The following is a 23,506-nucleotide window of genomic DNA, read 5'->3' on the forward strand; positions in this document are numbered from 1 at the left end:
GAGAAAGTTTTTTCTCAATTTTTTCAAGTATTTTATTTTAATTTTGATTTTCTGATGTTGACTGTGATGTACCCAGGTGTAGTTTTTTTGGTATTTATCCTGATTGATATTTTCTGAGCTTTCACCTGTGGTTTGATTTCTGATGTTAATTTGAGAAAATTCTTAGTCATTATTGGTTCAAATATTGCTTTTGTTCCTTTCTCTTTTTCTTCTCCTTTTGGCATTCTTATTATGTGTGTGTTGCTCTTTTTGAGTTGTCCCGCAGATTTTAGAATATTGCTCCATCTTTATCAGGCGTTTTTTTCTTTTTTGTTTTTTCTTCTTTCTTCTCAGTTTGCAAATTTCTATTGTCATCTTCTCAAGCTCAGATTCTTTCCTCAGCCATGGCCAGTCTACTAATGAGCCCTCCAAAGTCATTCTGTGTGTGTGTGTGTGTGTGTGTTTATGTCTAGCAAGTCTCTTAAATTTTTTCTTAGAGTTTCCATCTCTATGTTTTCATGTCCTTGCATAGGATCTACCTTTCCACTGGAGCCCTGAGAGAATTATTTTAAACTCCTGGTCTGATCATTCCAACATCCCTGCCATATCTGACTTTACTCCTATGCTTGTTCAGTCTCTTCAAACTGTGTTTTTTGTATGCTTTAAAATTGTTTGTTGATAGCTGTATTTGATGTACTGGGTAAAAAGAAGCTGCTGTAAGTAGGCCCTTTTAATGCTGTGGTATCATATGGAGGGAGAGACAACATTCAATAGTCTTATTACTAGGTCTCAGCATTTTAGCAAGCGTGGACCTCTGAGCTGTGAACCTTAAAATATTTCTCCGTGTTTTTCTCTCCCTGGGACAGGATGACTAGAGTGAACTGGAGTTGAGTATTTTCCTTCCCCTATGGAAGTTAGGATCTGATAAAACTCCAGCAGATTAGGTTCTGTTTAAGTAGTTTTTCCCGAGAACAGACATTGTTAAGTAGAACAGAATGTTCTGGCACATTTTAAGATGTCTTCCTTACCTTTCTAGCAGCACGAAGGGATTTTTTTTTTTTTTTTTTTTTTTTTTTTTTTTTTTTTTTCCTATCTTCACTGTGAGGACTTGGTAGAGCTCTTGGAAGTAAAACTGAGAAAAGTGTGAAGACCTTTTTATGACTTGGTAACCCTGGAGTTTTTGACATTTGAACTCGGGCACACTGAGCCTTCAGCAATTCATTAGTTACACTGTAGGTTTTCCTACACTGGCACTGGCTCCTCCGGAGATTTCTGCTCGTAAGTTTCTGTTCCTGTAAGTTGTGATTCTCTGTATCCACCTGCATCTTTAATTTTGGGGGCAGCAGTTTGCCCTGTGACCTCACTTCTTTGATGGGTATAAGAAGAGTTGTTGATTTTTTAGTATCTTCAGCTTTTTACCTGTTGTGAGGACAGAGCAGAGACTTCTAAGCTCCTTGCATGCCATACTGGAAACCAGCTATCTTTTCTTTTTTAAGAAAGCTTTTATCTCAAGGCTAGGTAGACTTGCTTTCACTCACATTTGATTATAGACTGCAGCAGAATCAGAATGAGGGGGAGAGGGCAGATTTGCAGAATGGAGCTGTAGGCTATTTTTAAGCAACATGCTTTTCTGTGAACACTTCCACAAACTCTTTCAGTACGATATTCTCTGTTTTACCTACATCTCTAGAGCACCTTGAAAGTTCCAGTTTCCTCTACACATAAGAGCAGCATCTCCACAGCTAGGACTCACCGAGCATGTGGGATCAGAGCTTTGCCTTTCTTCCCTACCTGTTCTTACTCAGCTATAGAGAGCATCAGGCAGCCCTGGGAGCTCACTGCAAAAGTCTTGGGTGTCTTGAAATCACTGTCATTCAGCATGAGAAAGACTGGAGCAGAGAGGAAAGGAGTGAGAATGGAGGAAGGGAGACAAAAAGCAGGAAACAGGTATTATTAAACTTAGCTGGTTCCAGAAAACTGCCTAACGCTACACTGCCAATCTGTGAGGAAGTCAACCTTCAAACTCCGGAAATCTCTTTCTCTCAAGCACCTTGCTTTTCTTCCTCGGAGTCAAAGGAATCCCCTGACTAGAGAAGCTATAAACAGGACCTTGAACACAGGTACTTATAAGAAAGGCAGAGAGAGGCAATCTTGTTATTGATAAGACATTGTAGAGAATGAAATGGAATGTGCTCTTTACTGCTTCCCAGAGAAAACAAGGAAATAAGAAATCTCCACCAAACTCATCCCCTAGAAAACAAACTTTCTGCTGAAAGATGAGAGAAATTTCTTGTGTTGGAAATCCTGATAGCTGTCTGCCTTCTGCCTATAATTGGCTGGCAACACCCCTGAGTAGGCATGGTCCATAGCCTCCTTTGCCATTTGGGAGATGCCACTCTCTCTTTTGGGCCCTCATGAATCACTGAACAATTCCTTAAGCAAATTGTCATTCTAATCAGAGTACATCAGTCCTACAAAAAGTAAGTATTATCAACCCTGAGGCCAGGTGCAGTGGTTCACGCCTGTAATCCCAGCACTTTGGGAGGCAGAGCTGAGCGGATCACGAGGTCAGGAGTTCAAGACCAACCCTGACCAACATGGTGAAACACCGTGTCTACTAAAAATACAAAAATTAACTGGGCGTGGTGGCAGGAGCCTGTAATCCCAGCTACTCGGGAGGCTGAGGCAGGAGAATTGCTTGAACCTGGGAGGTGGAGGTTGCAGTGAGCCGAGATCATGCCACTGCACTCCAACCTGAGTGATGGTGTGAGATTCCATCTCAAAAAAAAAAAAACCCTGAAGGATGATTGAAGGTTATGGATGATATTCATAGAAAGTGGTACAATTCTTCATCATCATTGTCTCATCAGCACCACGACCATTATCCTTATACTCTTCATCACAACCAACATCACTACCAACATCACCACCACCACCATTATCATCACCACCACTATCACCATTTTCATCACCACCACCATCATCACCACCATTACTACCATTGTCATCACCGTCACTATCACCAACATCATTATCTTCACCACCACCACCACCATCATCATCACCACCACCATCACCATTTTCATCACCACCCACCATCATCACCACCATTACTACCATTATCATCACCATCACCATCACCAACATCATTATCATCACCACCACCACTACCATCATCATCATCACCACCACCATCACCATTTTCATCACCACCACCATCATCACCACCATTACTACCACTATCATCACCGTCACCATCACCAACATCATTATTATCACCACCACCACCATCACCATCACCACCACCATCACCATTTTCATCACCACCACCCACGATTATCATCACCACTACCACCACCGTCATTATCACTGTGCATTAGATCCTGGTTTTATATTAAATATTTCATTTAGTTTCTACTGCATGAGGCAGATAGGTGTTATTACATAATGTTCCTTTCTTCATTGTTGAGAAAATTCAGGATCAACTGAGTGAAATAGCTTATACAGGATCATACTTGGCAGGACTTTCTTCAGTATACAACCCTTGTTGACAACTTGCCCATTCTTTTAGGCCTAATGCAAATGTTCTGTTTTTCACTAAGTACCCTAAATCCTCACTATTGGTGCATCTCTTGTGACAGCTTATTCTAAATTGCATTGTGCGTGTTGGTATAAGTTAATTGGACATTACATCTAACCAACAAATGAGAGAGTGGTAGACTCTTATTTTTCAGCACATAGTCAGCACTTAATATATTAAATAGTTGCAGTATCCATGGCCTTGGGATAAGTTTTACAAGATTGTCTATCTTTTTCTGGATCCAAATTAAAGCAGTAAAATATACATTTATCTATCTAATAAGGTTGTAATTGAAATACTCTCAGCTTGAAAAACACAAGATAAGGAGAAAAAAATGTGTTTAACTCCAAGGCTGACCAAATTAGATGTTTTCTGGGAAAAACAAAAAACAAAAAACAAAAAAAAAAATACTTCCCAGTAGAGATAGAACTTTTGATTTAGCCTTCATAGGAGCCTTGGGCATAGGGCCAGACCACTCTGGCCTACCCTTCACCATGAGCTATCAGTCCCTTGCAAGGTTAGAGCTCTCACAAGGTTATGGCTAATTCACTTGTTTACCGGACAGTCAGTGAGCTCTTCAATAGCAGAGACTTTTACTCATTTACATCTCTGATTCCCTATCCAAGCACAAAGCCAAGGATACAATGAGCACTTTGTACAAATTTTTGGGTGAATGAATGAATTTATTTTCTTTGTTTATCAGTTTTACAAACTGTAACATTTGAGGAGGCATGCTAGGTGAGCCCTCAGGGAACACTAGTTCTCACATGGTAAAAGGTTATGGGAATATTAGGTCTGGTTTAGTGTAGTGATGGCCGAGGTAGGCTTTTTTTTCCTTTGCAGTTTCAGAGAAGATAAAAAAGATTTAATCAGGTAGACAGAGCCATTAATTTGGCATTACCTCTGCAAGTGAAATGCATGACTACTACAAGTGACATGCATGACTACTGGCTAGGAAAAAGCCCAGAGGATGCTCCACTCTCCTTTTCCATTTTCTGAACTTCTGAGGTTACAGATCAAGGTTAATGGCACAAATCACCACTTCAACACCCATCCACCTGCCCCCCCTTCCCCCATTGCATTCCTGCTGTAGAGAAGGAGGAGGAAGAGAAAGAGGAGGAAGAAAGCTTCCACGGGCATTAGGTTTGAGTGTGAGAATAGTCAAGACAAAGCAGGGGAGACTGGAGATGAAGACACCCTTCCTTCTACTCAAGGCACAGACAAGACAGAGAATTAGGTAACCATGGGGATCCAGAGAGTAACTAATTCAACTGGACCCTCAGGTTAGTCGAAGATGTGAGCCTCTCAAGATCAGGTCATCACCGGCTTCATGAGGAAAGGCTCAGCCACAAACAATGGGATATTTGATTGGTGAAGAAAGATCTTGCAGCATCTAAAAGACCGTTGATCTGAACAAACACAGATCAGAAAATACCAGCACACCTTTTCTCCACACTGAGTGCCTTTGAACGACACTTGGGAGAATTGCGTAGAACAAAATTATGGCAGTATTCTTTAGGGGAAACTTCTCAGTACTTTATGGCCCAAACCAGAGGACTGAACTTTCTCTTTTTTTATGTAGAGAAGCCAAGATAGATGGCCCAGGAGTTTATAGAATATTCGGATACGTTGTTATTGTCTCTTACCTGACTACTTAATCACTTCGTAAGTGGACTTCCAGCTTCTATTCTTGTCTCTTTCCAACTTATTCTCTTCACATCCAACAGAGAGGCTTTAGAAATTCAAGACTGACTATATCATTCTTCAGCTAAAACACTTCAGTGCCTTTGTGGTGCTTTTAGAGTAAGTAACAAAATATTAATACTTTTAGCAGGGTCCTGCGCGACCTGACCACTGCTCAGGTCTACATGTTCTCGTGCAACTCTATCTCCATCTGTGTGTCTCAGCGACATCAGCCTCCTTTTACCGCCACAAATTCCATGGAAACCTATCCCTTTATGTACCTATTCTTGACATATATCTCTTCTCTCCCATAGCCCTCAGATCTGCCTTCATATCCCCCGGAACACTTCCTCTGAGGAATCAGCCTAGGTCAAGGCTCCCTATCATATATCCTCAAAGTACTGTGCACTTTTCCTTCATATCACTGGAACTCAGATTAGTCAATATAATATTTTGTGTGTGTGTATATACATATATGCCTATATGTACATATATATGGAGATACAAAGTAAATATATATATAGGTTGCATATACATACATATGCAAGGAAAACCCAAGCCTATCTATAGTCTGGGTTCTCCTTGGGCATATCAAATTGCCTGCAACACAGTAAGTACACAATGAATATTTTTTGAATGAAAGTTGTGGAATGTTATCTCAAAAACAAAAACAAAAAAATACCAGGCATGGTAGCTCATGTCTATAATCCCAGTACTTTGGGAGGCCAAGGCAGCAGGCTCTCTTGAGGCCAGGAGTTTGAGACCAGCATGGACAATGTAGCAAGACCCAACATTTACATTTTTTAAATTAGCTGTGCATAGTGGTGCTGTAATCCCAGCTACTTTGGAGACTGAGGCAGAAGGATCCCTTGAGCCCCGGAGTTCAATGCTGCAGTGAGCTATGATCTTGCCACTGCACTCCAGCCTAGGTGAGAGTGAAGTGGCAAGAGTGAGACTCTGTCTCTAAAAACAAAACAAAACAAAATAGGAATTAAGGTAAACAGTGAGGCTAATTCGGGAATTCGCATGTTAGTGGCCCAAGTTATTCAACTAAGAAAAAAATTCTGATTTCTATTTCTATATGTGTATGTGTGCATGTGTATATGCACATATACCCTTCTGATTCTGTCTTGGTAGTCAAGTACAATATATCCAAAGCAACTGTGAAAATTGTATTATCCCAACTTAAATAAATGGGAAAGAGCCCTATATTTGGAATTAAGAGACAGGGATTTAGATTCTGGCCCCAAAGTATTTACTTGTGTTACCTAAGTTTATTATCTCAACTCTCTGAATTCCCTTTTTTCATGTATGATTAATGATATATTTATTCATTCAATAACGTTAGGAAGTCCTACTGTGTGCAAAGCTGGCCTAGATATTTAGTGATCACAGAAAGCAAGAGCTCCATTTCAGCACTTAGGAATCTTCCAGTTTAACAGGAGACAGGTGTATAAATAAATCTTTACAGCAACAAGGTAAACGCCATTTTCAAGACTTGGACAAAGATTACAGGAGCAAGGGAAGGAAAGAACTTCAGGATGCTGTTTAGAAGTGTCAGGGATAGCTCTCCTGAGAAGACTATTGTGAGAATTAAGTTAAAGAATGAACTCACCTACCACATAAAGAACAGTAATGGGCACCAGCCCTGGGACCAGAAAGTACTTAGTAGAAATCCTATTCCACCACTCATGCACTGAGTGCTGGATTTCTACCCAAGCCCCCTAGGGCCATTTTCCTCATCCACAAAATAGAAGTAATAACCTCTCCCTTGCCATTTTGGGATGGAATTAGAGATATATGCAAAATGCTTCTTACCAGAAGATCCAACTCACAGTAGGCACTCAGAAATTGGTAGCTGGAAGGATTCTTTTTCTGATGTTTCTTACTATTTCTTTTCTTTCTTTTTTTTTTAAGACAGAATTTTACTCTTGTTGTCCAAATTTGAGTTCAGTGGCGTGATCTCGGCTCACTGAAACTTCTACCTCTCGGGCTCAAGCAATTCTTTGCCTCAGCCTCCCGAGTTGCTGGGATTATAGGTGACCGCCACCACACCTGGCTAATTTTTGTATTTTTAGTAGATGTGAGGTTTCTCCATGTTGATCAGGCTGGTCTCAAACTCCTGACCTCAAATGATCCGCCAATCTCAGCCACAGTGCTAGGATTACAGGTAAGAGCCACCGTGCCCGGCCTGTTTCTTACTATTTCTAAGTGACCTCATGAGGTGTGGATTTGGTCTGGCAGATGCTCCTATATTAAAAACTTCAACAATCTATCAATTTTCACTCCTTGTTTAAGGCTCATCTCAGACATCTGCCCCTTTAAGACACTTTCTCTCATCCCTCACGTCAGATTAGACCCTTTCAATTCCGTAATGTTTCTGTGTCATTTGTAACCATCACATCAAATGAGAAAAACTCGTAGGGTGGACTACCTTTCTCTCGTGTCCCCAAAGCTGCCCCTGTAGTGCAAGGTCTTTCCCTGCTACCAGACAAATATGGCAAGCACTTGAACCCTATGCCTCACTCTCAGCCCCTGTGAACAGTTCTCAGGTCAATTCACCAAAAGCAATCTCTCTTCAGAAAGTATAATATCTAATCCCGTGGAAAGGTCAAACGTCAATATTCTTTTTAGTTTGAGATTTCTCTCCCTCCCCAGTTGTGCCCCAGTGCAGACATGAAAACTGCAGTTTCAGGAGGAGAGCCTGTGTGTGGACAGCTTCTTCTCTTCCTTCTCCCCCAGTGCTTTGACATCTTTTTATTTCATTTACTGAGGTTCTGAGTCTCATCAGCATGGGATCATAAGAAGAAGCACAGGGAAGTTGTTATGTGGCTGGTAGTCATGTAGCAGTGTGGCATAGGTGATGTGCTATTTAGAACTGACTTTCTCCAAATCATTTGTTTGTTTCTTTAAAGACTCCTCAGCCTCCTCTTACCCACTGTTCTTTTCCCAGGACGACGGTATCTCTGTTTTCATTGGACAATGACTTGTTCTTTAGTCACCTGATACCTAGATTCTCTGCTGGGACCTGTTCAACCCTCCAGGCAGCCCTGTTTGGAAGCAGTCCAATAAGATGCCATGCTGATCTCTTTTCCTCTTCTTGTGTGTGTGTGGTGGTGCAGAGGAGCAGTATCACTCTTCTAAGTCATGGTAAACACTCATACACCATTTGCAGGGTCAACTTTAGGAGTGGAGGCCTCCCAACATGCCATTCTCACCTTTGCTCCACTATAAAAGTTTCTAGCATGTATTTTTCTTGTTGTTATGTTTGTTGTTGAGGCAGGTGTCAGACACCAGTCTGCTGTGCCACCAACATTTCAAGAGACATACATTGAATTTTCAGAGTAGTACTTCCAAGGCCACCTGTGGAAGTTTGAAAGAAGGAATTACCCTCTTCCCCTCTCCATTGTGGAGAGTCAGGGACACTCAGTCTACTAACAGCTCCCTAAAATCTGCCCCCTTTAATTTCCCATTTTTTTCATGTGATATAGTAATTTAATAACTAACATCTTAATTTTCCAACTCTAGAATGTCTCTTGTCTCGATCAAAGCTTCCCCTTTTAACATTGCACTTTCCCGTTATTATTGGTTATTATGAGTTGCTCCACAGTCTTAGGGACCTATTAGAAGGAACTATGGCATATGAATTTGCACTTGGTAAACTGTTTCCTTATTTATTACACTGGAGAATACACAGTGATTTAACTCCTTTGTGAGGAAATGATATTAAAGAAGAGAAAAGAAGAAAACCATGAAAGTAGGATTTGAAATAAATGCAACTACTCAAAGGAGTTTAAAAAATAGTCCTAGAAACTTGTTAAATATATTTTACAAAATGTTCTAATTATTCTATAGCTCTTAGACCCTAATTGGTCAAGGGTATGGTAGCCAGCTGTGTTGCACATAATCAAAGTGATATAGATATTTGGCTGATGGATGAGGCACACTCTTTAATTCTTTTAATAAGCATATTAGCAACAAAGCAAAATAAATTTTAAAGCATCTCGGTAACATTGTATGGAAAGAGTTGTAAGTGAAAAATAAACGTCCATTTAAATTATTGAAATGAGACTGTAGTATTAATACCACCTTAATTGAGTTCTCTATCTTAAATATGAGCTTCCACACATGAAACACTGTTAATTAAATGATTGTCGTGTTCCTTAAGCATGAACAATGGGGATTTCAGAAACATGACATTCATTCTTGGGAACAGAATTCTAGCCTTCTCTGTTGTTGTTGTTGTTGTTGTTGTTGTTTTCTCACTAAACAGGCTACTAACATTTCTGGAGCTCCAGGGCCTGAAATAAAATACATACTTAATAAAAAGTTACCAAATAAATAGATAAATTAAAAAATAAAAGAGTGAGTGGATCTCTATGCTGAGCACAGAATACTTGTCTTTGCCAGTTCAGGCTGCTGTTATTATAGAACACAATAAAGTGGGTGGCTTAAGCAACAGACATTTATTTCGTATAGTCCGGAGGCTGAAAGTTGAGATCAGGATGCCGCCATGGTCAAGTTATTGGCAAGGCCCACCCTCCTGGTGTACAGACAGCTGGCTTCTCACTGTATCTTCACATGGTGGAGAGAGAGTTTTGGTCTAGTCATCCCCTTACATAATGGTACTAATCCCATCAGGGAGACTCACCCTTATGATCTCACCTAAACCTAATTACCTCCCAAAGGCTCCACCTTCAATTGTCACCATATTGAGACTTAGGGATTCCACAAATGAATTTGGAGAGAGACAAACATTCCATCTATACTACCTACAGATACTGCATTCAAGAAACCCAAGTCTAAAGGAGAAGAGAAGTAAATGTTTTGATGCAAAGACAAGAAACACAAAGTTGAGGCCTCACAAAAGGAGCTTGCAGACTTGTAAAGCAATCCTTCCCCTTTCAGCTAGAGTTGGTTCTTGAGATTAAATTCTGGCCCTCAAACCAGGGCTTCAGTATAGAAGGAGTAGATGAAGAGCGCGACAGCACTTAGCTGTGGAAGAACTGACTTGGTACCTTCTGCAGGGCCTAGCTTGAGAATGGTGAAGTGATGCTAAAAGAATGATCTGAAATCCAGCTGTCAGCACATCCGAGGGAAAAACACATGGACAGTAGGGCAAGCAGCTCAAACATGAGGACAGATAAAAATTCATCATCCACCCATTCATCCAACAAACATTAATTGATCATTTACTATCTGCCAAACTCAGTTCTAAATTCTAGGGGTACAGAGTGAATGAAAACAGTCATGGCCTTGCATTTAGGCACTTTTGGGTCTAACAGAGGAGAAAAGCAATCCATAAATAAGTGCAAAAGGAAAGGTAAAATTGCAACTGAGATAAATGCCCTAAAACAACTTTTCAGAGTGCTAAGAGAATGTCTAAGTGGGTGGCTTTGAATTAACTAGGGATGTCAAGCACTGGAGGGAGATCAATTTTCTGACCCCAAAATCTGAGCTATTTCTAAGGCTCAATTTAGCAACAGTGATGCAGTTGGTTGCATAGTCCCTATTTGATTTCCTTCTTTTTAAAAATATATATTCTTCCATCCGCATTCACATATCTGTCTTCTGTTTCTGTGTAAACTGTTTTTTTTTTGTGACTGGTGCCAGCTGTTGTGATGGTTGATCTCATTTCACAGAGAAACCATAAGGGATTAAAAAGAATGGAGGAATCAAGACAGACTTTCATTGGAATCCTCGCTCTGTCTCTTACCTCCTGTGTGCCTTTGAGGAAGTTGCTAAAAGTTTCTGAATCCATTTCCTTATTGAGAATCACCTTTTATAAAATAATTTTACTGCATAAGCCATACAAGATGAACTTCAGATAGAATTTTGGAAAACAGAAAGGAAATCTAGTCTCATTGCTTTAATGTGTGAGTTTTTATCCTTACCTCTTTGCTTTCCATCTTTGCAGGTGTGGAACACACTTATATATAATTGGTGTATAATCTCAATGTGCTTGGCATTTTGAATTCTGTATCCAATGTTTCTGTATAATTTGCCCAATTAACATGGACCTCAGCCCGTGTGACTTTTGAATCTTGCTAAAATTTACATATTGGTTACAGGAGAAACAATTTCAAAATTTGAAAAGCAGGTGCCTGGAATACTGAGACAGTGACCAGGGATTTGCCTGCATTGTTGGAGGGTATGAGAGGTGAGGTCAGTGGAGGGGCCTCTGGGTGAGGTTTTAGTTCTCCAGGAAGGACAGGGAGAGGGAAAGTCAGCTATTTCAGTTCCTAATCAACTTGGGATTCTTCCCTGATTATGCCCCTGCCTTCTCAACAGGAAAAGGGAGGCCTAAAGGTGAAAGGCAGGATACACAGGGCTGGTCTAATTCCCTGGGATGACTGGGGCCTCATTTGTCTAATTCAGGTCTTTCCCCAGTTGAGAATCGTGTTATGCAATAAAAAGCAATTGCTTATTTAACATTTCAGGCGTAGCAATAATTTAACTAGTACATTTATCAACATGTAATATGAAGATTAGAAATTACAGTTTGAAATAACTTTGAAAAATAGTTATTCTCTATTTCAAAAGTAATTTCTTGTTATTATGAATAGCATGAAAATGACTAGGAAAGGTGTGGCGGAAGTGAGTGAAGAGAGGTTGGTTAATGGGTATAAACATACAGTTAGATAGAATGAATACATTCTAATGTTCCATCGTAGAGTGTGGTGACCATAGCTAACAACAACGTGTTGTATATTTCAAAATAGCTAGAAGGGAGGACTTGAAATGTTCCCAACACAGAAATAATAAATACTTAAAGTGATGGATACTTCCAATATCACTGTGTGTAGTATGTGTAGTATGTGATCACTACACATACTATACACGTAACAAAATATCACATGTGCCCACAAATATGTACAATTATTACATATCAACAAAAACTTAAAGAAAGAACAACATAAAACAAAAAAGCATTAATAGAAAAATGAATTACATATACATACATATATGTAAAATTTGCAAATATGTAGTACCTATCGTATGTTATAGGGGACCGGTAATTTTGCTTCTATATTTGTACACTTGAAATAGTTATTGTATATAAATGTGCTATCATTTGAAAACTTAGAAAATGCCATATATACAGCTTTTTTCTTTTTTTATTTGAAATTACATTGACAGCATTTTTCCCCTGACATTACATACTCTTAGAGCATAATATCTGTAATTGATGAATTTCAGTGCATTATTCTTTATGGAAACATTTTTAGAATTTTTCTCTGTTGTCAGGGATTTGGCTATTACCAACAGTTCTCTACTATAAGCAACAACAATCATGTTGAACTATCTTATACATGCAACTCTACCTGAAATTCATTCTTTGGATAGATTCCAAATAGTTAGATTAGTTAATTTAAAAAAATCGGTATATTAAGGCTCTTGATGCTTGATGCTAAATTATTTTTTGTAAGAATTTCTATTTTCACCAGGAATGTATGAGTGTCATCTCATGGGACTCTCACCTACACTGAGAGTGTGTGTGTGTATAATCATCACCAATTTACTTCTAAAGTCACCTCTCTCATCAATGGGCTGATTCTCAATTGTTCTTACAAGTGTTTTTACCACTTGTACATTTTTTTTTTTTTACTTTTGTGAGAACTTCATTTTAATGATACATGTTCATTTGTGAAATATTCTCATCTACTTTCTTTTTGTATCTGAATCACTTATATTCTACGTACTTTCAAAAGGATTTTAAGTCCCTGACAGAAAAAAAAAATGCAATCAAAACACTACAATCGGGCTAAACAAGCCATCCTCACACATGGATATTGCAGCTTAATAGACACTTTCACATGAATCCTTCCATTTCATCTTCACAAGATGTCTGTCAGGTCTGGGTAATTGCAACCCTACTTATATAGATGTAGAAACTGAGGCTCCTAGAAGGGAGGTGTTGGCGCTGGAGCAGATAGCTATTCTCTGTCAGCACCAGAACTGCCTCTGCCATCTGTTTCATCTCAAACCCAGGCTGCCACCAGGTCCAGTCCACTCATTTGATAAATATTTATTCAGGGCCTGATTGCTATATATCAGGCACCGTTCCTGGCATTAAAGATCCAGCAGAGAACAAAAAAGACAAAGTACTGCCTTAAATGTTAGAATGGAAAGAGGACAGGTGAGGATATATATTGTGCTAAGGAAAGGAGAGCTAGAAAGAGAAATAAAGGGGAGTGCGGGACAGAGGGTGAGGGGGCCAGGTTGGGAAGTGCAGGTATTACTGTTTATTTTGTTTTCTTTTCTTTCTCTCCAGTACACACACAATTGCCAAGCATTAAGATTCTCCTGCGGTTCCAGGCTACAATCCTTTAAATGAAGACAGACAGCTAGGTGGCTGCAGCCCAGCGCTACACCTCACCCCTCCCTCAGTGTCATGCAGACAAAATGTATTCAGAAGTCAGAAGTGAAGTTGTGCAAATCCATCATTGACACTGCCTTCAAGGTTACCTCGGGGGAGCTGAATGTACCCCTGCCAGAGAGCTGGATGGATGATGATGGGGACAGAAATTCTGGGGGTGTTGTAAATGGCAGCCGCTGCCTCTATAGGAAACCCAAAGGGAACACAGCAGAGGAAGAGGTGGTGGAGGAGCCACTGCCCTCTCGAAGGGTTCAATGTCATTCTGCGGACGCAACCAAATAACTTTTTCTTCCCTGCTGCTCCTCCATTTGAAGTGACAGCCCCGAGCTCGCTTTTTCCTTGATTGTGTAACTCTGATTACAGACAAGGCCAAGGCAATCCCAGGGCATTACTACAAAGCTAAGGGGTCCCCAAAGAACTAAAGAGTCAGCTCCACAAAAATTCCAATTCCTAGCATGAAGCTGAAATATGAAACCAAAGGGGCAAAGAAAAGGTAGGTGCATTCGCATCACATAGCAGTGACTGGAGTCCTGAGCTGTGTCTGAAGCCTGTGAGATCACGTTCGGAGCTGCTGATTGGTTTTGTAATCATGGCCCCATCGTGCAGTGCCATGAGACTTAGCTCCGTGGCCAAAGACGATGGCATCCCCCAGGAGTCCTGTGAGGTTGCTGCTGTTCTCTTAAGACACCAGGTAGCCATCTGATCCTCCCTGAACAAACTAACTGGGCAGACGGGTTTGTTAAACCTCTCTTGGTCTGACTTATATGAAACAAGAGAGTTATTTTTTTGTTTTGTTTTGTTTTAAAAAATAAACCTGTCTTTGGAGCCTCCTGCTCTTAGTTTCCAAGTCTTCTTTGCACACTAATATTTTAAGAAGCAGCAAACATTACCTGAGTATCTATTGCATGCCATACATTGTACTCTGAGCTCAGAAATGCACACGACTGACTACTGAGGAAAACAGCTCAGTGAGAGCATCATAATAGCTACCCCCAAGGTCATGATTACTAAGCTCAAAAGTCTCTAAGCACATACATACACACACAGACAAAGAACAAACAGAGTTGGGGCCCTGAGTTTCCATGCTTCTTAGCAAGCCAGAAAGAACAAGTGAGCTATGGACCATTGGAGTCCCTCAGCCAGTCTTGTCCCATTCAATGGCATCACCTTCCCTGCCTCTCTACAGCCAGGAATTCTCAAGACTCTGATTAGTCAGGGCTCCTAAATTCAGTTAGAGCTTTTCTACTGGTATAGTCACTCATTTTATTCACTCGGGTACCAAACTATCTATCTTGCCAGACTGTATTGCACTGGTGATACAATGTCAAACATATCAGATACAATTCCCGCCTTTGTGAAATGTTCACCAAATTGAGAAAACCAAGATTATATGAGTCCTTTAAAAATAGTATCCATTGTGCACTAGAGAAGTATGTGTGGTTCTGCAGGAATAGGAATGGATAACAGAAATTCTTGGGACGCATTTAGGGCCCCAGAAAGGATCTTGGAATGTGTGTGTGTGTGTGTGTGTGTGTGTGAGAGAGAGAGAGAGAGAGAGAGAGAGAGAGAGAGAGAGAGAGAGAGAGAGAGAGAGAGAGAAAGCAGGGACAGAGTTTGAAGAGGAAACCCACAGTCTTCCACTTAATGGTTTCTTGAGTGATATCGGAACACAGCCCCTATTTCCAACGCAAATTCCCGGCCATGGGCTAACTCAGTGTTGTGCTTAGCATAGGAAAGAACCAGGCCCCTTCCCCAGGTGTTGCTGACCTCAATCTCGTCTCCTTCTCCACACAGCTAAGAATGTTCACCGACACAGACAGGAGCCTGGAGTCTAAATCTTACCACTTTAAAACATTTGGCTGCTCCAGGCAGACTTTTATCTACATCAAAGAGAAGGAAAAGCTGAAAATGGAACCTGGAGGGGGTGAAAAGGGTGAATGTGGGTGTTGAATGAACACAGATGGTCAGTGTGGAGTTTCACTCCAGAAGGGTTTGTTTGTTTGTGGAAAGAGATAGGGACTGGGCCACTGCTCTCAGGCACCCCCGCTCAGCACCAGACAGGTCTGGCCCCAACTGCATCCTCTGTCAGCGAAGTTGCACTCTCCTGGTCTCTGTTGGGCTTTTACTCCTTCCATTCCAACTTATTTTTAACCAGGAAAATATAATGAACTATAATATGTTCATATTATATTAATAACATATTATAGTTCATTATATTTTCATATGCCAAGCTAAACATGCATGTTACATGCATTTTCTGTTTTAATCCTCACAACGTTCCTACTTTGGTGACATTATCACTGTACTTATTTCACACAGGAGGAAAATCAGAGTTAGGAAGGTAAGCATCTTAACCCAAATCCCGAACCCTGTGAAGATCAGACCAGGATTCAACCCCAAGGTTAAAGCCATACAGTACACCACCTGGAAATGCCAAGATTTATAAGGAAGCAATAATCCAGAGATTTACCTTTCTGCATGGTGATTCATTTATTTCCAGTAGTTTTCTTTCTTTTTGCATGATTTTCTTTTATACATACTTGATATCTGTTTGTTTATGAATGAGTATAACTTTGTATCTTGCTTTTTTAAAAATATATTATTATGGACATATTATCACCAGAAACTCTTGGTAACCATAGTTATGAATGATGTAATAGTCTGCATAGTATCAGTACAAAGTATGAATGTGTATATCATAATTTATTCACACCAGTAAACTCTGAGTATATGTTTCAGCTATTTCCCTTATTGCTTTAATTGCCCCGGGACTATAAATGATGCTGCAGTAAGTATCTGTCTATATGCAACATAGTGCGCTTATCAGCATCCAAGAGTAGTAACATGTTAAGAGTTCTTGAGGTAGCTTCCAAGCAAGGCTTGATTCCCTTCTTAATAATAACCATATCTTGGCAATTATTCCCTCAAGTTAAAATAATGGTACCTGGCTTATATGCTTTATAACTGTTGGAGTTCCAGTGTGCCTGTGCACACACACGTGCATGCATGTGTGTGTGCACTCACACGTAGTAAAACTGTATAACGTTAGCTGCTGTCATGATGATGTCGATCATAGCTCAAGTCACACAGCAATGCTCCCAGCTCTCCTTTCCTCTGTGCCTAATACTTGAAATAAAAGACATTTACAATGAGTAAGCAGCTTTACGCACAGGCTATATTAGATACTCAAGTCAGCTTCTTGAGTCCTCCCCAGTACCTTGCAAGCAGGAGTTTTGCAAGAAAATGAAGCTAAAAATGAAGTAACTACTCCAAGGTTTTTTACAGCCAGGGCATACTGGGCATCTTGAAGATTCAGAACATTTCAGAAGCACAGCCTCCTTCTACCAAATCATACCACCCTCCTGAGAGGTCCCGCATAACAAACCTTTAATGTCTCAGTTGCATGTATGAACCCAAAGTGCAATATAAATACATTTTTCACTTTCTTTGTGACAAGTCTCACATAATTTTTTTTCTGCGGAGATTTCCCCAAATATCTTCATCACGTGTCAAAGATGTTTCCTCTTAGCTTCCTGCATTTTTTGGCTTGCAGTGACTTGGGATGGCCCTGCCCCCACTTCACACTTCACTTTTCCCTTGTAGAGATGTAGGAAGGGGGTCTGCAGCCTGCTGTGCTTGGCTGCAGTTTATGGGGAGGGAGGTTAAGCCGAGAGGCGCCAGGCACTGCTTCAATTACACTTTGCTTGTTCTGAGGGCTTTAATCATGACCTCTTTCTCAATAGATCCTTTCAGAAAGGCCAGGGGGAGAAAAGGCAATTGGAAACCCTGGTAGTAATCAGGGCCCCAGACCTTCAATTCCTTGAGAAACAAGGTTGGGACATAAGGCTCATTAAAGGGAGTGGGGCGAGCTAAGAGAGACTAGCCATTCCTGAAGGAATCCATATGTTTTGGGGGTGAGGTGGGAGTACACGGAAATCATAAACAATAAGTGGAAAGAGTAGGTGATAATAATTAATTGGTAGTTTTAATTAGGAGGTCCCTTAGGCCAGATGTTCGTTGAAAAAGAATGACAACCCCTCCTGAGATATGTAATGAAACTTCAACCCCCATGGCTTGGGAAGGGGTGGAGATGCAAAGTATGGATGCATGAGAGGCATATAGGCCTTTAGCCTGAAGCTTCCTGTGCTGGGGAAAGGAAGGGGAGGGCGCCATGTGTGTTTTTGTTAAGAAGTTCTTGGGTAGCTTCCAGCAAGGCCTTGATTCCCTTCTTAATAATAGCAACCATATCTTGGGCAATTATTCCCTCAAGTTAAAATAATGGTTAACTGGCTTATATGCTTTTATAACTGTTGGAGTTCCCACCCCAGACTTAGTCATTTGTATTCTCTTTTGAGCAGCCAGTTCAGCAGAGCGTGCCTGCTTCTGATTAACCTAAGGAGGGTGGCTGGGAGACCTAACTTCTTGCCTGGACTGGGCTGTCTCAGGAATCTGGGCCTCTGTGCACTGTCTGGGACTCATTGTTCTGGGGAAAGAATGGGTGGAGGCATCCTGTGAGTCTTCCCCGGCACTTGTAGACCCCAGGCTTTTGTACCTATTCCTGCTCTAAGGGGGATGTAACACGTGGTTGGCTGGAAATCTGGTGTGAATAAATTATGATGTACACATTCATACTTTGTACTGATACTATGCAGACTATTAAGTCATTTACAGTTATGGTTACCAAGAGTTTCTGATGATAATATGTCCATAATAGTGTATTTTTAAAAAAGCAAGATATAAAGTTACACTCATTCATAAACAAACATATATCAACTATGTATAAAAGGAAATCAAGCAAAAAGAAAGAAAAAAGCTGGAAACAAATGAACCACTGTGCTGAAAGGTGAATCTCTGGATTATTGTTTCCTTATGAACTTTGGCATTTCTAGGCTGTGTAGAGTTCAGCCTTCACCTTGGGGTTGAATCCTGGTTGTGATCTTCACAGGGTTCGGGATTTGGGATAAGTTGCTTACCTTCCTAACTCTGATTTTCCTCCTATGTGAAATAAATAGAATGATAATGTCACCAAAGTAGGAATGTTGTGAGGATTAAAATAGACATCTCTTTTTCCTATAATGTGTTTACTGTGGGCCAGACCATGTATTAACCATGAGCTACCAGGTATTAAGTGTCAGACTCCTTAGGGAAGAAACATGGAGATGGGAACTTGCCCAGTGTGATTAATTAAGAAAATAAAATAAATATTTGATAGCAAAATAGTGACTATAGTTAAGACAAATGCCCTATACACTGGTGACGAACACCCTAAGTTCCCTGACTTGTTACTATGCATTATATACATATAAGAAAATTTCACATGTACTCCATTAACTTGTGCAAATAAAAATATTTTTTTTTTTTAAAAAGAAGAGAACAGTCATTGTAATAGTAGCTAACATCCCCTGGGCACTTTCTAAGCAGCTTCCATGGAATATCCCTTTGAAGTCCCAGGAAAAACACCATGGCATACATCTATCTAATGTTATTTTCTAGAGATCTCTAAAGCTCAGGAAATTAATGGGACTTTCCAAGGCTCACCCCATTTGTGAGTGGCAGAGCTGGGATTTGGTCCCAGGGAGAATATATTCAAAGATTGATCTCTAAGTTTTCATAAGAGGAAGGGGAACAATACCGAGGAAAGGCAAGAACTGGGCAAAACAGCATGGGAGCTGAAGGCAGAAATAAATGACTTCCCTTTGGGCCAGGAGTCAGCCAACTTTTAGAGTCAGATAGTGAATATTTTATGTGTTCCAGGTCATTCACTTTCTGTTGCAACTCCTCAACTCTAGCATCATAGCGCAAAAGCAGCCATGTATGCAAATGAATGAGTGTGGGTGTGTTCAAATAAATCTTTATTTACAAAAATGGGTGGACTTGACTGATGGGGTATAGTTTGCCAACTCCTGTATAAGACCCGCATCAGAATTTGAGATTTGGAGTGGCTTTGAGAGAGGTTATAGTTGAAAATCCTCATTTCAGATTAACTGAGGTTCCTAGAATCCAGGGGTTGGATTCCCACCACTAGTACTTTGTTTATCCGTTAATTAACTTGCCTAGTATCACACAGTTGACAAAAGGCAGATTCTGGACCTGAATCCACATCAGTTTAACTATGGAACCCAGCTAGATTCTGCAACTCTGTTAATACAACTGATTGAAATGAATGCCTGGATGGGCTCTGCTCCAGCATGTTCCAGTGTTGGACGGAGAGTTATCAATGGTGAACAGCACTCGCTTGCATTTCCCACTGACCTTGTGACCTTGAACAAGAGATCAGCTTCTCTGAGAGTCAGCCTTATGCTGCCTTTACCAGATATGTCAGCAAGATCAGGGACCTCATATCCAGATAGATTTTGTTCTGACCATAGGCTTTGGGATCTGTAGTTATGAGACCTTAGGCAACTGTAAGACTCTCTCAGAAATAAGGACTGTTGCTTCCTACTCATATCTTTCTAAGATAACTCCACCACTATCCCTGCCACCACAACCTGCACATGTTGCAAACCAAGGCATCTCACGTGAATCATTTTGCAAACTCATACCCTCATCATAGGTTATTGGACCTGACCCAAGGCAAACTGGTCCACTGGCTGAACTAAACCAATAAGATTCTTCTGAAAAATAATTTGCACAAGGAGGCATCTCCAGCGTTGTGGTAGGTGAGTCTTACTGATGGAGAATAGACATGTCAACATCCAGCAACTCTTGATGCTGAAGTGTCTGAAGCCTCACTGGCTCTTGTCCATGGTAAGGACTTCTGTAGTTCAGCTACTCTCCAGCTTTTGAGTCTTTTGAATTTTGGATCAGTTTGGTCATAGTCCTACTTTTTAGGAGCTAATGTGTCCTAAGACACCCATCTACAATACAAAAATAATGGATAGGTGTTTCATAAAGTTTGTCCTGAGAATAGAGCTAATGTAAAGAGCCAAAAGCATAGATCTGGCAAACAATAGGCATGAAAACATGTTTGTTCCATTCTTGCCATTTACTTTCTGAAATGATGATTCAGGAAAGGAAGTATGATAGCTATGCTGGAACCACAGACCCATGTACACTTATGAGTAGGAAGACACTGTGAAAGCTATCCTGAGCAAACACTGACTCCACCTAGAAAGCCCTCTGGCAGCCTTATTGACAGACACCCTCTCCATTCATGCTTGAACAACCCCAAAGGGAAAGAGCTCATCCCCAGCATAGTGTCTGACTCCAGTGTTACATGGCTCTGATTATGCAGACCCTCTTATTTGTAATGCGCTAAACATGTGGACTTTTTTATTTGTAATGCAATACACATGGCCTCCTTGGAATTTTCACCACTCATCCTTGGATTGCACTTTTGAAGCCATAGAGAAGGAAGTACGGGAAGTTCTAAGAGGCAATATGCAAAATATAGAAATAGGCCATGTGTTGGGATGGTGAAACCACGAGGAATTGTGTTACCTATTCACAGATACCATCAAACATGGCCAAAGTTTTTCTTAAATTTTTAAATCATGGACATACCTCAAGATTGAAGCATTTGAAGAGAAGGGATTTTGCTCCTCGTTTTCCTTAAGTTATTTGTTATCCAATCAAAACATCTCCAAGTCCTGCCATTGCCTCTCATGAGGTAAATTTCCTTCTCTGTATTTCATCCAGCTTATCAACATCTCATGAAAACATGGAACTCAGAATAAAAACAGTAGGTAACCTGGGAGCTGACCAGGGCTATCACATTCATTTATTTTTCTACCTGCTTTGCACCAACCCCAGAGCATATGGGGGAATGTAGTTCCTCCATCCCAACCCCTTCATCCTGTTATTCCAGTGGGTCCTATCAGGAGATAAACAGCAACTTATAAAAATAGTCGACATCTTTTACTGTAACAATCACCCCAGGCAGCCTGTGCCTATGGAACAATCATAACTGAATCTCCTGGGATTATACACACAGGGCCAGTGGCCCTTATGGTATGTCTTCCTCAAATTATCTCCCTGAATCTCAGCCTCACAATGACTCTGTAACTTTCATTTCCTCACAGGATTTGGTACTGACCAGTGCTTGGTTACCATCTAGTATCCAGGGAATGCTTGAGATATTTTAATTCAAATTTCTACTTTCCTAATTCAATGCCTTTTGTACGACACTCTGGAAGAGATTTTAGCCTTTTTAACATTCAATTTGCCATGTTTGGTTATAGAAACTGCCAACTCCCATGTTCTAGAGTTGGCATTTTAATGAAGGCCTAAAACAACTGTAGGAAAATAAATGAACAATGTGAACACCACCTGGCCTAAGCAGGGCATGTCATAGTGACAGGCATGACCCAGACCATGGGTCAATTAGTGTTAATTCATTAATTATAGTCCAGGAGGGAGAGCATGCATTTGGATTATGAAAGATTATTGGAGGGTTTATTTCTTTGTGATCCAAGTCCCAGGACCATTCACCATTATATCTGCTGAGAAGCCAGCATGCACATTGTACCAACTGTGTCAGGAACTAAGGAAGTCAGGATAGAATTTGGGTTGCCTCAAAGCAATTTGCCATGTTCCATCCCCTTGCCTCTTTGCATCTCAGCACCTGCAGCCACTGAACCAGAGGAAGCTGGGCTGAGCCATGTGCAAAGTTATTCCACTGTGATTTGCTGTCACTGAAGACAGCCAAATCTCACAGTGTCCTACCCAGAACTCTTGAAGAGCTGTTTTTCTGTTCCTGAAAACTAGAGCCTTAATCCAAAGGGACTAGAAGAGACTAGAAACATGCAGAGACTAGTGTTAGGGGCTGCTTCAGGGGGCAGTAGCATGGTGGAAGGCTGTGGTTCCCAAATGTTAGTGCAAATCCAAATTAAATTACTTGGAGGTTTGTTAAAACGCACATCTCTGGGTGTTTAGCAAGTCTGGGATGAGGCCTGGGAATCTGCATTTGTCATAAATTTTTAGGTGATGCTGATACAGCTGCTCCAAGGCTGTACTGAAGAGCACAGATGTAAAGGGGGAAGGTTCACAGCTAAGAGCACACAGGTTCAAGTTCCACCTTTGAGACTTATAACCAGGTGGCTTTGGCCAAGTCACTGCACCCTTTGAGTCCTAGAGTATTATTGTTGTCATTGTTGTTGCTGCTGCTGTTTATAAAATGTTAAAATAATCCCCAGGTCAAAACGTTGTCCCGAGCCACAGTGTCCCTGAGCCTATGGCAGGAATCAACATATCTAAGTCTCAGCTTCTCCAGTTTGGAGATTTCTGAAAGAAATAAAAATAGAATTACCACTCTATTGTGTGTTAAAGTACAGTTATTCACACAGTGGAGCTTCAGTCAGTGTCAGGTCCCTTCGGTTGCTTGGGGTCCCTCTGTACCTGCACAGGTGAGCCTCCTAGAAATGACGCTATCATTTTCTTTTGCAACTACTTCCTGTGACTTTTTAACTTAACAGACCTTCCTAACATGCCCTTCATCTTATGCTGGAAAAAACCCACATTACCCACCACACCAAAGAGTACTCAAACCCACTGACCAGGCCAATGGAGACAGGATGTCCCTGTTGTCTCCACATCTGGCCTCTCCAGCACAAGCCTCTAATTTTCTATGGCTCTCGCTTGGCCTCCCTTCAATGTGGGAGGGTAGTGTGGATAATGAGCCCCATCTGTGGGGCAGCTGGGTTCTGAGGCCCCCCTTCTCCATGCCTTTGAAGAGTACACCCATGTTCTGCCTGGAGGTCTCCTGTTGTGACCAGCATTTCTGTTTCCCATTAGCAGTGGGGAGAATATCGAAATGTTAAAAGGAGGAAGCAAATTAATGCCCTATTCTGGGATGTGCTGAAATTGACCAGTATGGAGGATGTTGCTACAGATGAGGGTGTCTTAGACACAGATATTACTGCACCTACAGCCAAAATGGCAATGAT

Source organism: Rhinopithecus bieti, unplaced genomic scaffold, assembly GCF_001698545.2.
Source record: "Rhinopithecus bieti isolate Rb0 unplaced genomic scaffold, ASM169854v2 scaffold_18285, whole genome shotgun sequence".
NCBI classification, from domain to species: Eukaryota; Metazoa; Chordata; class Mammalia; order Primates; family Cercopithecidae; genus Rhinopithecus; species Rhinopithecus bieti.